The sequence below is a fragment of the Giraffa tippelskirchi genome, chromosome 7 (genome assembly GCF_054371585.1).
Source record: "Giraffa tippelskirchi isolate mGirTip1 chromosome 7, T2T-mGirTip1v1.2.pri, whole genome shotgun sequence".
NCBI lineage: Eukaryota > Metazoa > Chordata > Mammalia > Artiodactyla > Giraffidae > Giraffa > Giraffa tippelskirchi.
The window spans coordinates 111,408,142-111,420,424 of NC_137281.1; the positions used below are offsets into that span (position 1 = coordinate 111,408,142).

A 12,283-nucleotide genomic window follows, 5' to 3' on the forward strand; every position below is an offset into this window, starting at 1 on the left:
AGAGAAGATGTGGTGTTTTATTCAGCTTTGCATTCTGAGTGCTTCACACAGTGTTTTGTCAGTGCTCCATACAGGACAGCAGAATTAGTGAAAACAACTGTACATATCACTTGGTTAGATAGGCAGCACCTTTTTTATTAATTAATTTATTGATTTATTTTTTGGCTGTGCTGGGTCCTGGTGCTGAGTGGACTTTCTCTAGTTGCAGTGTGTGGGATTCTCATTGTGATGGCTTCTCTTCTCTCAGAGCACAGCTCTTTGGCTCTAGAGCACAGGCTGAGTAGTTGTGGCACATGGGCTTAGTTGCCTTGAGCCAGGTGGGATCTTCCCAGACCAGTGATCGAACCCTTGTCCCTTGAATTGGCAGGTGAATTCTTAACCACGAGCCCCCAGGGAAGTCCGAGAGGCAGTATCTTATCTAACCAGCCTGCGAGATGAGCAGATTCTTAACCACTATTGTAGCTCTCCCCACTCTACCCCTTGCAAAGGGACATCCAGAAAGGATGACTGGCCATGGCCATCCCTTCTCAGTGTTGGCTGTAGTTGGGGTGCCGTGTTGTGCAGAAATGCCACATTTAAAGGATTCTTCCACGTTTTCATGTGAAAATTTCACATTTCATTCTTTCCAAATAAGAAAGAGACTGTGACAGCCACATCAGTCTCTTGGCCGGGTCAGGGTCCCTGAGCTCCCAAATGATGCATAACAGGACCTTCCATTCTGATACTCCCATGTGGTGACCCAACACTTCTCCCACTTGTCCCATTAGGTCTCATGGGATGAGCCTACACCTACCTTCCCAGTATTCAGTGACCAGCAGTAGGCTCGCTAATTTACCTCTCTGCTCCTCCTCTGTCACTCAATCACATCCGACACTTTGTGACCCCATGGACTGTAGCCCATCAGACTCCTCTGTCTGTGGAATTCTCCAGGCAAGAGTACTGGAGTGGGTAGCCATTCCCTTCTCCAGAGGATCTTCCCGACCAGGGACTGAACCTGGGTCTCTGCCGTTGCAGGCAGATTCTTTACCATCTGAGCCACCACGGGATGACATTGCCTTTGGCGAGCTATGGACTGGAAATCTTGACTATCTTCAGAAACCACTGATTCAGTTCCACTCACACCCCACCCAGTGGTTCTCAAATCATTTTATCCTGAGCAAGGCTATGGTTCTTGCTCTGTGGTCACAAGGGACTCTCCACCCTCCTGCCCCTAAGATTGCTAAATGGTTATCACACTTGAGACGCCAAGAGGGAACTGCCCCCAAGTGAGGGCTGGATCCCGTCTGGTGAGAATCAGACGGTAGAGAGGAGGCTTCCTGTTTGTTTGCCCAACGCAGTTGAAACAGGGTCTAAGAACCATTAGAGAAACAAAGGAGATCAGGGCAGATGGGTGGTTTGCTTTTGAGAAGAACCTGCCCCCTCACTCACGCCCTCTGGTCCTCTACCATCACGAAGTTGCTCAGTATCGCTGCTAACATCCCACCACCATCCTCCTCGGGAAACCCTGGTGGTAGGAGGGTGGTCTCCCCCAGCTCCCTGCTGTATGCCCCCTCTCTCTGTCTGTCACTGAGCTGTGGCCCCAACTTGGCTCAATGCCCCTCCTGCTACACAAGCCATTTCTCACCTAAGAGGAGACTCTTTATAGAGGTTTCAACCTCTAAATCAACATTTCCATTTGCAAGGCATTTTCATTTCTCTTATCTGTTTTTATCCTCTGGCTGTTCAGCAAAGGGCACACTGATCTAGTTACCATTTGACACATGGGGAATGGAAGCAGAAAAAGGTATTAGGGTTTGTCCAAGCAGTAGGCACCATCTGGAACACACCTGGGTTCACTGATGCCACCGCAGGGATGCTGTTTATGTTCGAAGAGCTTCTCTCCAGCTACCAAAACCACCGTAGGCCTGGAACCAGGACTTTCAAGTTGTTCTACAGGGTGCCTTGCAAAGACAGGTCATTAAAAAGGGATTTTGGTGAGGTTGTCAGGGATGCATTTATTCCATTCATTAGTACTTACATAGTCACTGGCACCTGCCATGTGGATAAGATGCGGAGCAAAGACAGGCCGTCTCTGTTCTGCCAAGCTTACAGTCTTGTGGGGGAATGGAATTCATCAGACTGAAACCAAATAATTGTAAAATAACACAGCAACAAGTACTATAAAGGATACATCATGGAAGAATATTTAACAGGAAATTTGTCCCAGCATTAGAGGGAGGAATGCTTCCCTGAGAAGAGCATGATGGGAAACACAAATAGGGCTGAACCAGGCAAAGGAAGTGTCCTGTGCAAAGGCCCTGGGGCATGGTAAAGAACATGTATTTGAGGAACAGGTTGAAGACTGCTGAGGCTGGAGCCCAGGAATGCAAGAAAGAGCAGCATGAGATGCAGCTGAAGAGATGGGTGAGGGGTCTTACTGAAGCTTCCGATGCTACAGTGGGCCTAATATCTAATGTTTCTCTGTGCTACATGTGATATAATCTTCCAACGAATTTTTTTAAAATAACACATGGCAGTTACAACACTCTCTTTGCCCCTTCATGCCTCACTTGTTGTTGTTCAGTCACTCAGTCATATCTGACTCTTTGGGACCCCATGGACTATGGCACACCAGGCCTCCCTGTCCTCCACCATCTCCCCGAGTTTGCCCAAACTCATGTCCATTGAGTTGGTGATGCCATCCAACCATCTCGTCCTCTGTTGTCCCCTTTTCCTCCTGCCTTCAATCTTTCCCAGCCTCACTTATCAGTCATTAAAATTCAAATCCTTCCTCTATTTTTTTAAAACATTTATCACTGGAAAGGGGAAGCTTAAGGTTCTTTGTTTGCATCAGTTTGCATCAGGAAGAAAGCACACAAGTTTCACGCCCACATAAGTCCCCCTGCTGGAGTCTCCAACAGACTCGTTTGAAGGTAAGGACCAAACCTGTTAGAAAGATGCTCACTAGTGTTTAAGTTTCAAGTGGGTGAAACCAGACATTGAAACTGTTCATTCAAAATTCCTATGTTCAAGCAGACAAAGAATAATCATTTCAGAAGCTCTGTAATGAATGTACAAGTGGGTGCAGGTTATCTTGTCAAACACAATAATCATGAGTCAATGTGAGCGGATGCTGCTTCTATTTGATTTTGTCTTTTACCGGAGCTCACTGACAACTGTCTCTGACCCTCTACCTTTCCTGGTAGGTGGGGGGTGGGGATCTGCCTTTTGCTTTGGGGTCCCCTCTGGCCAGCGCTGTCATCCCATGATGACATGGGAATGTGAGAAGCACCCAATCCGGGTATAAGATAGTGAGAGCTGGAGCTGGAGAGGGTCATTAGCTGCTTAATCCAATAGCCGTTAAGTGGCGGAACAGGGTTCAGATCGGGTCTGCTGAACCCACACCAGAAGCTTTCTTCTCAGTTCCACAGCTGGTCTTCAGATTTCACCCACTTTGTCTGTCGAGCTACAGACTACATTAAACAGTGGTGTGCCTGATGCTGTGTTAGTCCCCAACAACACAACGCAGTGGTTCCTGAGCAAAGATGTTTACAACCCAGAAGGACAGACACAAGCTGTGATGAAAGCAAAGCTTATAAGAGTCATACAGCACACTGAAGAGTCAACGCAGGGCCAGAACTTTTCGCTAAACGGTTTGGTGTGGCCTAATAAGAATGTCCAGAATCTCCATTTCCTTACTGAATGGGAATCAAGGTCAATGTATTGGATGAATTAGTTTGATTTCACTAATGTTTTGAGGGCCAAGGAGGTTTCCCAGGTGGTCCTAGTGGTAAAGAACCTGCCTGCCATTGCAGGAGACATAGAGACGTGGGTTTGATCTCTGAGTCAGGAGGATCCTATAGGAGGGCATAGCAACCCACTCCAGTATTCTTGCCTGGGAAATCCCATGAAGAGAGGAGCCTGGTGGGCTATGGTCCATAGGGTTGCAGAAAGTCAGACTGAGGTGACTTACACACACACACACACACACACACACACACACACACACATTCTACTGCAAAGGCAGATAAACAACCAAAAAAAAAAAAAAAACCCATCTATAGTCACTGTCGTTTCTCAAAAGGATGGAGTTTTAACACCAAAAAAACTGGAAAGGACATTATCTTAGAGTAAGAATTTCCTTTTTTACTTTGACTGTATTTAGCATCATGAAAACTCATTTTCCCCAATTGGACACAGACCAATGAAAACTAAAGCATAGACCTACCTACACTGTTTACTGGCAGTCACAGGAAGCTACTGATCCATAGTAAAGGCATGGCTGCACTTGCTTTGACTGGAAATCATTGTGTTAAACCAATTGTGGGAATGGTTTATTATCATGGATATTTACTTCTTTGCCTGTCTATAAGCAGTCATATAGACCTGAGTTCCCTTAATTTCAGGATAGATAAGAGACAGATTTGTCCATCTAGAGGTTCTGAAACCCTGGCATTGAGAGTTTTCTTAGGTTTCCTCCAAGGGTGCTTCCAGGACCTGAATGGATGTGAGCTAATATGACTGGTATAGGGAGAGTGGGCTCCATTTTAGCACCTTTCTAAGTCATCCTATTTGGAATAAATGGAAGAGGTCCTGTACAAAGAAGAGACGCCAAGGCCAAATAGGAGACTTAGACTAGAGAGTAAAAGATACAATGTGTTAAGCCTTCCCCCACCTTGGAGGTGACCGTTTATATTTCAGTATTTTCATTTGGGAGATCCTTAGTATTATAAAAGCCCATTCGCACCAGAAAATAATTGTCTGAGAGGCCTCCCACTGCATTTTCTATAATGTTCTTCATTTATTTTGTATATTAAAAACTGATAAAGAAAAACATGCAAGTAAATCCTATCATCCTCATGATATTAAATCTTAAAATTTTTCCCTTGTGCCTTTTGAAGTTTAATAGTTGCGTAATATTCCATCATCAGTACCCCATAATTTGTTAAGCCATCCCCAATTACCCAACATTAGGCTCCTTCTGGACTTTTGTGTGTATGTGTGTGATTAGATTTGATCATTAGAGACAGCGCTACAGTTTGTATAGCTTTCTGCTTCTTTCAGATTATTTCTTTCGTATACATTCCCAGAAGAAGGATTACTGGGTCAGAGGAAGCATATCGCTATGATTCCTGTTACACATTGCCTTAGTTCTTTCAAGAAGAATTATGCTGATTTAACTCAGTGCCTATAGCATTTGAGTCTATCAGTTCCACTGCAGCCTGACCTGCGTTAGGGCATTATTTAGTAAGACTAAAATGCTACCTTTTCAAAGTTGCTTTAATTTGCATTTTTTATTACTGGCAGGGATGAACATTTTCTTATATGCTCACTTATCAAATGCTGTTCATTAAAAAAGTTTTAGGGCCACATGTGGGTGCGGGGGCTATGAATGGGAAACCACTTCTCAGAGCTGGAGGGCAGCTGACAGCTATGGATGAATAAAAGTTGCATTGATTTCTATGATATGGAGTGACTACATAGCATATAACTACTTTGCCAATTAAAAAAAAATCAATGGTTTTAACTTTTGTATAACCCAAAAGTAAGTCGCCAAAGTGGGTACTTGTTTGTTTCTTCTGTAGTCCCTATTGAAAAGTTTCAGGGGACTTCTGGAGGGCCTTTCATGCTCCAATCTTTTAGTCTTTCCAGTTTGTCCACATTAAGACTTTAGAAGCAAAAGAATAAATGCAAAACTTATGACAAAGTACACTTCCCTTAGCTGTAGTTGGGCATTAATTTTCACACGTTCTTCAGCATCGGATTCAGTCTACCAAAAAACAGTCATACAACAGGGCATTTTAAAATTTTTATTTGTTTCTAATTGAAAGGTAATTGCTTTATAACATTGGTTTCATTTCTGCCATACCTCAACATGAATCAGCCATAGGTGTATATACGTCCCCTTTCTCTTGAACCTCCCTCCCACCTCCTACCCCATCCCACCCCGCTAGAATGTTACAGAGCCCTGGTTTGAGTTCCCTGAGTCATACAGCAAATTTCCACTGGCTATCTGTTTTACATATGGTAGTGTATACACTTCCATGCTACTCTCTCCATTTGTCTCACCCTCTCCTTCCTCCCACCCTCGCCCCTGCCTGTGTCCGTATGTCCAACAGGGCATATTTTAAGGCTAAATAAGCTCACTGCTTGAGAGAGCCTGAGCCCCTTCAGTGTGCCAGTCTCTCCACCCACAGCCATCCAGCTTCAAATGGGCAAGATTCAAAGATGACAGAATTAAATGGGAAACAAACTGGAGGGGACCCTACAGTTCCAAACACTGAAGTCTCAGGAAGCTTTCACAGTCTGTTTTCTTAACATTACACTAATAATGTCTTTCCTGCTCACCCGCCCCATCTCCCTCTCCAGGGAGGCACTCAGCCCAGTGGTTATATAACTGACTTGACATCACAGCCAAGGTACAGGAGCCCAGGAGCTCGGCTCACTGAACCATAGCAAAGGCGTGCGTTGGTGTCCCCTACACTTGCCAGCGAGCAGTGCCATTAGAGGATAAATAGATGACTTCGAGTTACAGATCAGCTGCGCCTTACGCTGTGGCCAGGCCGGCACTCTGAGCTGCTGAAACGTGGGTAAGCAAGCCAGGCAGAGTCCCACCCTGGGGAACTGAAGTAAATGACTCTCAGGTACTATGCTCAGCCCAGCATGAGGACTCCGGGCCGGTTGTGTATTTTCTCCACTGATAGAGTAGTACAAAGACATTGCTGACCGTCATACTTCTGGGTCTGTTTGGATGGGCAAGTTCAAGGGGAAGGAGATTCCTTAACACCAATCTTGAAAGCTGCAGGCACCCAAGATGCTGAGTTGACTCTAATGTGGAGCAGTGCTGATGTAACAAGAGAAAAGGATGTGGTCAACTTTCCCCACCCCACTCCAAAACAGCCAGCCCAAATGAGCACCCCATGTCCATCCCTGAGCCCCCCATATCTTCTGTGTATTTCTGAAGCAGAATAAGATGGAGATATAAATTTGGCCTGCTGCATCAGAAAGACCCTTACAGGTTTTGTGACCTTGAAGAAGTTACTTAAGCTAAGTCTCAGGCTCTTCATCTGTAAAATGGGTACAATAATAGAACCTGCCTAATGAGATTGTTGAGAGGATGAAATGAGATATGGAACTTGAAAGATTACATGACCCATGAGAGGAGACAAATAAAAGCCAGTTTTTATCGTAGCACTTCTCTTGTTGTTTAGTTGCTAAGTCATGTCCGACTCTTTTGAGACCCCATGGACTAGCCCGCCAGGCTCCTCTGTCCATGGGATTTCCCAGGTAAGAATACTGGAGTGGGTTGCCTTTTTTTTCTCCAGGGGATCTTCCCAACCCAGGGATCAAACCCACATCTCCTGCACTGGCAGGGGGATTATTTACCACTGAGCTACCAGGGAAGCCCAGCACGTATTTTACCCACTCCCTCACTAGACTGAGTGACCCTATTATGTGGAGACTGTATTTGTTTCATCCTAGTACTGCTAGGATCAAGCACATTTCCAAGCACACAGTGGATCCTCCATAAGCGTGGTACTTACATAGCTGTGTGGATGCAAGCTGCCTGAGGAAACCAAGCCCTACGGGTCACAGATGCAGCCATGTGGGTTTCGTTTCATTTTGTTTTTTTAAATAACATTTCATCTTAAATTATTTTTGAGTCAGTCATATAAGCCCTAATTCTGCTCAGCTATCAAGCAAATAGTTTCTTTTGAGTCCATTTAAATGAAAATAAGCATGAAGGATTTCTTATTTTAAAATAGTTTCTCACATGAAGCATCAAATAAAACTAAATTTCTAATGGAACAATGATGCAATTTAGAGCCAATTACCCAAGGAGCCCCCCCAAAAAACCAATTAATTTTTTTTGTTTTTACTGTGTTATTTTTTCATTGAAGTATAGTTGATTTACAATGTTGTGTTAGTTTCAGGTGTACAGCATAGTGATTCAGTCATTTTTTTTCCTGATTATATTCACTATAAGTTACTGTAGGATACTGAGTGTAATTCCCTGTGCTATGTAGTAAACCTTTTTTACTTATCTATTGTATGTGTAGTAGTCTGTTAATCTGAAACTCCTAGTTTGTCCCTCCCTCTCCTCTTTCCCCTTTGGTTATGGTAAGCTCGTTTTCTATGTCAGTGAGTCCATTTCTGTTTTGTGTATACATTCATTTGTATTATTTTTTAGATTCCACATAGAAGTGGCTGCCCAATTCTTTTTAAAGGAATATCTCTCTTGTGTGTTCCCTGACCAGTGATGTAACTCACATGTAGGTGTTCACAGTCTACACTGTACTCCCTAGACCAGCCCAGTGGTTCCCGGACTTGTCTACACAGCAGAATTACAAAGGCAGCTTAAAAAAAAAAAATCCTTCTGTCTAGTCTTACTCCTGGAGAAGCTTATTCAGTAGGACTGAAATAGACGTGAGAGTTTACAAAAGTCCTCCAGATGGTTCTGATAAGCAGCCAGGGTTGAGATCCACTAGGCTAAAGTTTTCCACTCCCAGCATGGTAGTAAAGAAATTTCTTTCCCTCTGTTTTCCCTTAAATTTCCATATTCATTATGGCTCATCTAAAGCTCTTCTTCCTACCATCTCCCCATGGAACAGACGCATTTCATGTGTGTTCTGTGAAGGAACTGTTGTTGCTTCTGAAGGTACTTTTGTGAGATGTATAAAGCTTTGCTGGAAACCTCCAAGTGCTTTGGAAAATATGTATCCACATGTTTTTGATGAAGGAATGCTGAAATCTTAGTGTCACCACCCTCTGTAAGGCAAAACCCCTTGGTGCTTATGAACTAGAAAGATAATTCTTCCCAGGACTCAGTTAACTATTTCACAATATTTTGTCAACAGAAGGACTATCAGTGTTCATCAAGGCAAGGCATGAGGGAGATGTGGAACCACGTCAGGGTCATCAGAAGCTCTGACAGCTGGGACTATCTTATGGAAAACCTTGTACAGCTTCCCACAAAGTGACCACCAGCTCGGTCTTTGTAAAGGAGTTGTAGATGACCAAGATTAGCCAAAAGGTTCATATAGTGAAAGGACATAAAATGTGTTGACCTGTTTCTCTGTATTCTTCCTAACTATGTATCCACCTACCTACCTACCTACCTAACTGGGCTTCTCAGATGGCGTTAGTGGTAAAGAGCCTGCCTGCCAATGCAGGAGACGTGAGAGACACAAATTTGATCTTTGGGTCAAGAAGATACCCCGGAGAAGGGACTGGCTACCCACTGCAGTATTCTTGCCTGGAGAATCCCATGGATAGTGGAGACTGGTGGGCTGCAGTCCATAGATTCGCAGAGTTGGACATGACTGAAGCAACTGAGCACACACGCACCCACCTATCTGTTTGTGCCAAATGGCATTTCCCTTATATAATCCAGCCACTGGCTTACACATCCCTAGGCTGCAGGTCCAAGGTGCAGTGAGCAACCTGGATTGAACATGACTTCCATCACAGAGCTAGGCTAATAAAACAGGGAGTCTTATTAGAGGGAGGTGTTGGACAAGCTTTGTCATTTAAATGACCCATTGGTGAGACTTTGATCTGAGTTTCTTTGAGTTGTGTTGGAGGAAAGCAGTCCCTTCTGGCCAGAAAACTAAGGGCAGAAATCGGTAGTAGCCATGCTGAGCTGAGAGTTGCTATTCTGACTAAGGCAGGAGATCGGCTGAGCTAGGTTCAGATGCCTGAGCCTGGGATGGGGTTTTCCTCAATTTCTGTGAATGAGAAAAGTCGTGCGTGCCCTTACTGTGCACAACGATCCAAGTTGCTCGTGCTTTCACTGATGAGAGTCCGCCTTGACTTGGAGCAGGTCCTTCATACTCTCCACTCTAAATGTTCTCGTCTATAAAATGGGGCTAGTAGTTTATACCTCACACAGTGTTGGCAGGGGAACCGATTAATTAATGTTTACCGTCTACTTTGAACTTGAAAAGGATTCCCTCGAAGTTGTTATTAAGCCTATATCATTTTTACTTTGATTTCTGGGGTGTGTCCAAACTGAAACTCAAAGCAGACTTCACAATCTGCTGAGCCCCCAAAGGGGAGGCAGAATGTAATGAAATTAAGACAAATTCCCTGAAAATGGCTACCCTTTGATCATTAGATGCTGTGTTTTTTCTAAGGCTCTAAGTTAGGAATCCTGAAGCTAAAGGAGAAGAAGAATAGCCACCTTCCATGCAAAGAAGCAGGCAGCGGTTCTTAGAAATGAGGAATGGGAAATCGGGGGGAGGATTTTATTCTTTGGTAAAGGGAGTTGGTTCTCAGAAAATTTTGTTCTCGGCCCCTCTGCCATCATTAAGTCCCTGAGGAAACCAGATAGTCTGCCAGGCAGAGGCTTTACACATAAGGCATTAAAGCATACTCAGTATAACTTAATTTCTAGCTCTTCTAATTGATCTTGTTGTCACTCAGCAGCCAAACAGTGAAATATAGACACTGGTCTACAACCAGGTAATTGGGTTGGGCTATGGGGCTAGATTTGACGCCAAAGTAACGCATGAAAGAGAGCACATTCATGGGCAGTGGCTCTTAGGAGCTGGGGATGTTTAACCCTTATGTCAGAATAGGGGCAGGAAGAGGAATCCTTATGTGTGGGAACAAAATCTTAACCATATCCCATTAGAGAATCTTCCTAAACCGTAAAGTTCACAAGCCCATGCTCGGCTCTTCAGTAAGAAAGATCAAAAATTATTAGCCACATTGATCACTGAGCACTGACCATTCCCACCAAATACAGTTTGGGATATTTGTTTCTTACAACTACCTGTGGTGTATGTCAATACCAGGCTGCACAGTTGCGTTCGACTTTCCTTGCCCAAGGCACTGGCTTGAGTTTTAAGCCAATCGAGTCTATACAGCAGCTCGTATTGACTGTTGGATTAAACAGCAAATCGATTTAGTTTTCTGGGTTCAATATTCATGGGTGCAGGCGAACACGGAGATCCTCCAGATGTGCTTTTGTAAGACAGTGGTAAACCCACTCACATTGTTGTGATGCTTTGTAAGCTGTTTGAAAGAGCACAGGGCACACCCCTGGCTCAGCAGTTCCATAAGCACCTTGACTATCGGCACTGGACTCATCCTCTGTGCTCACGAGATTGCTGTTGGATTCTCGGCTCTCAAAGTGCCAATTAAGAGGTGAACGCTGGATTCAGCTGCCCCAGGGGCTCTCAGCACCTGGCCTCTCTGAGTAAATGTGTGCTCTGCTGAGTAAGGAGGTCTACATGAAAGTGAAGTCCCCTCATCCACTGTGATGGGGGGGGGGGGAAGCAGCTTTAATTTCTCACCCATGAATGATCGCATTTAGATAGTAGGCCATTTTAGCATGTTAGTATCCAGTGGGACTGAGTAGGGTTATGTCATCTTAGGACTAGAGGTGATTCAGTGGGCGCTCATTAAATATTTGCATTGAATCAAGCTAAATGTGGATGGAGAAACTGAGGCGCAGAGAGGAAGAGTGACTTGTCTTTGGTCACAGCTGGTTTGTGCCAAGCTGGGTCTTCAACGAGGGTCTCCCTATATATAGGCTAGTGAATTTTCTATGATATCATGAGGCTTCTCCTGGTGAAGAAGATTTTTCTGTGTTTAGCTCAGGCATATGTGTTTCCTCCTGAGTTAATGTTCTGGGTTTGTTTATTTGTTTGCTTTTTCAGCTTTTCACTTAAGTAATTGGAGTTCAGTATACTTTTTTAGAGAGGACTAAGTTATGCCAATGCTTATACTTTGTTTTTGTTTTGATTGGTCTTGTTTTTGCTACCGTCTTAAATGGGCTCCAATGTTTTAGCGTGGAGAACTGTGTTTAAGAACTAACAATATTCATTCATTCATTGATGTAGTAGATATTTACTGACCACATACTATTAACCAGGCACAATTCTAGGTACTAGGAATATATCAACAACACAAACAAACATCCATGCCTTTGAGTTGCTTCTATTCCTACAGAGAGAAGACAATTAGCAAAATCTATAAGAAATAAGTAAATGATATAGCTGTGTTAGAAAGTGTTAAGAGCTCAGGGAAGGAGGAAAAAGAACAGATAAAGGGGAGGTAAGTTGCTGGTTTAAATACGGTGTTGAGAATAGACCATCAATCCAGAGACAGTGATTTCACTCCTCTAGATATAGCCTTTGGACAGTGGTTGGTGCAGATAATGATTCAGAGGATTTACAACATCTCTCCCAACTAGACCTGGACCCCAAACTTTGAGAACCCAGACCTTGTCTCTGCCTTTTGCACCCACGGCTTGATTGCAAACCTTTAGGCTGGGGATCTAAGCTCTGCTGTCCCG

The 12,283-nt window shown here is 43.9% G+C and overlaps 1 protein-coding gene and 1 long non-coding RNA gene across 4 annotated transcripts in view; both read left to right on the forward strand.

The window, feature by feature from the left end:
• Window positions 1–12,283, forward strand: part of RORA (RAR related orphan receptor A) — a 796,368-nt gene that overhangs the window by 473,328 nt on the left and 310,757 nt on the right. The gene's annotated exons all lie outside the window — the stretch shown is intronic.
• LOC145512878 (uncharacterized) overlaps window positions 6,474–12,283 on the forward strand; it is a 93,546-nt gene continuing 87,736 nt past the window's right edge. Inside the window, exon 1 of the long non-coding RNA XR_014058889.1 lies at window positions 6,474–6,687. This is a non-coding gene — a long non-coding RNA (uncharacterized LOC145512878). The remainder of the gene's footprint in view (window positions 6,688–12,283) is intronic.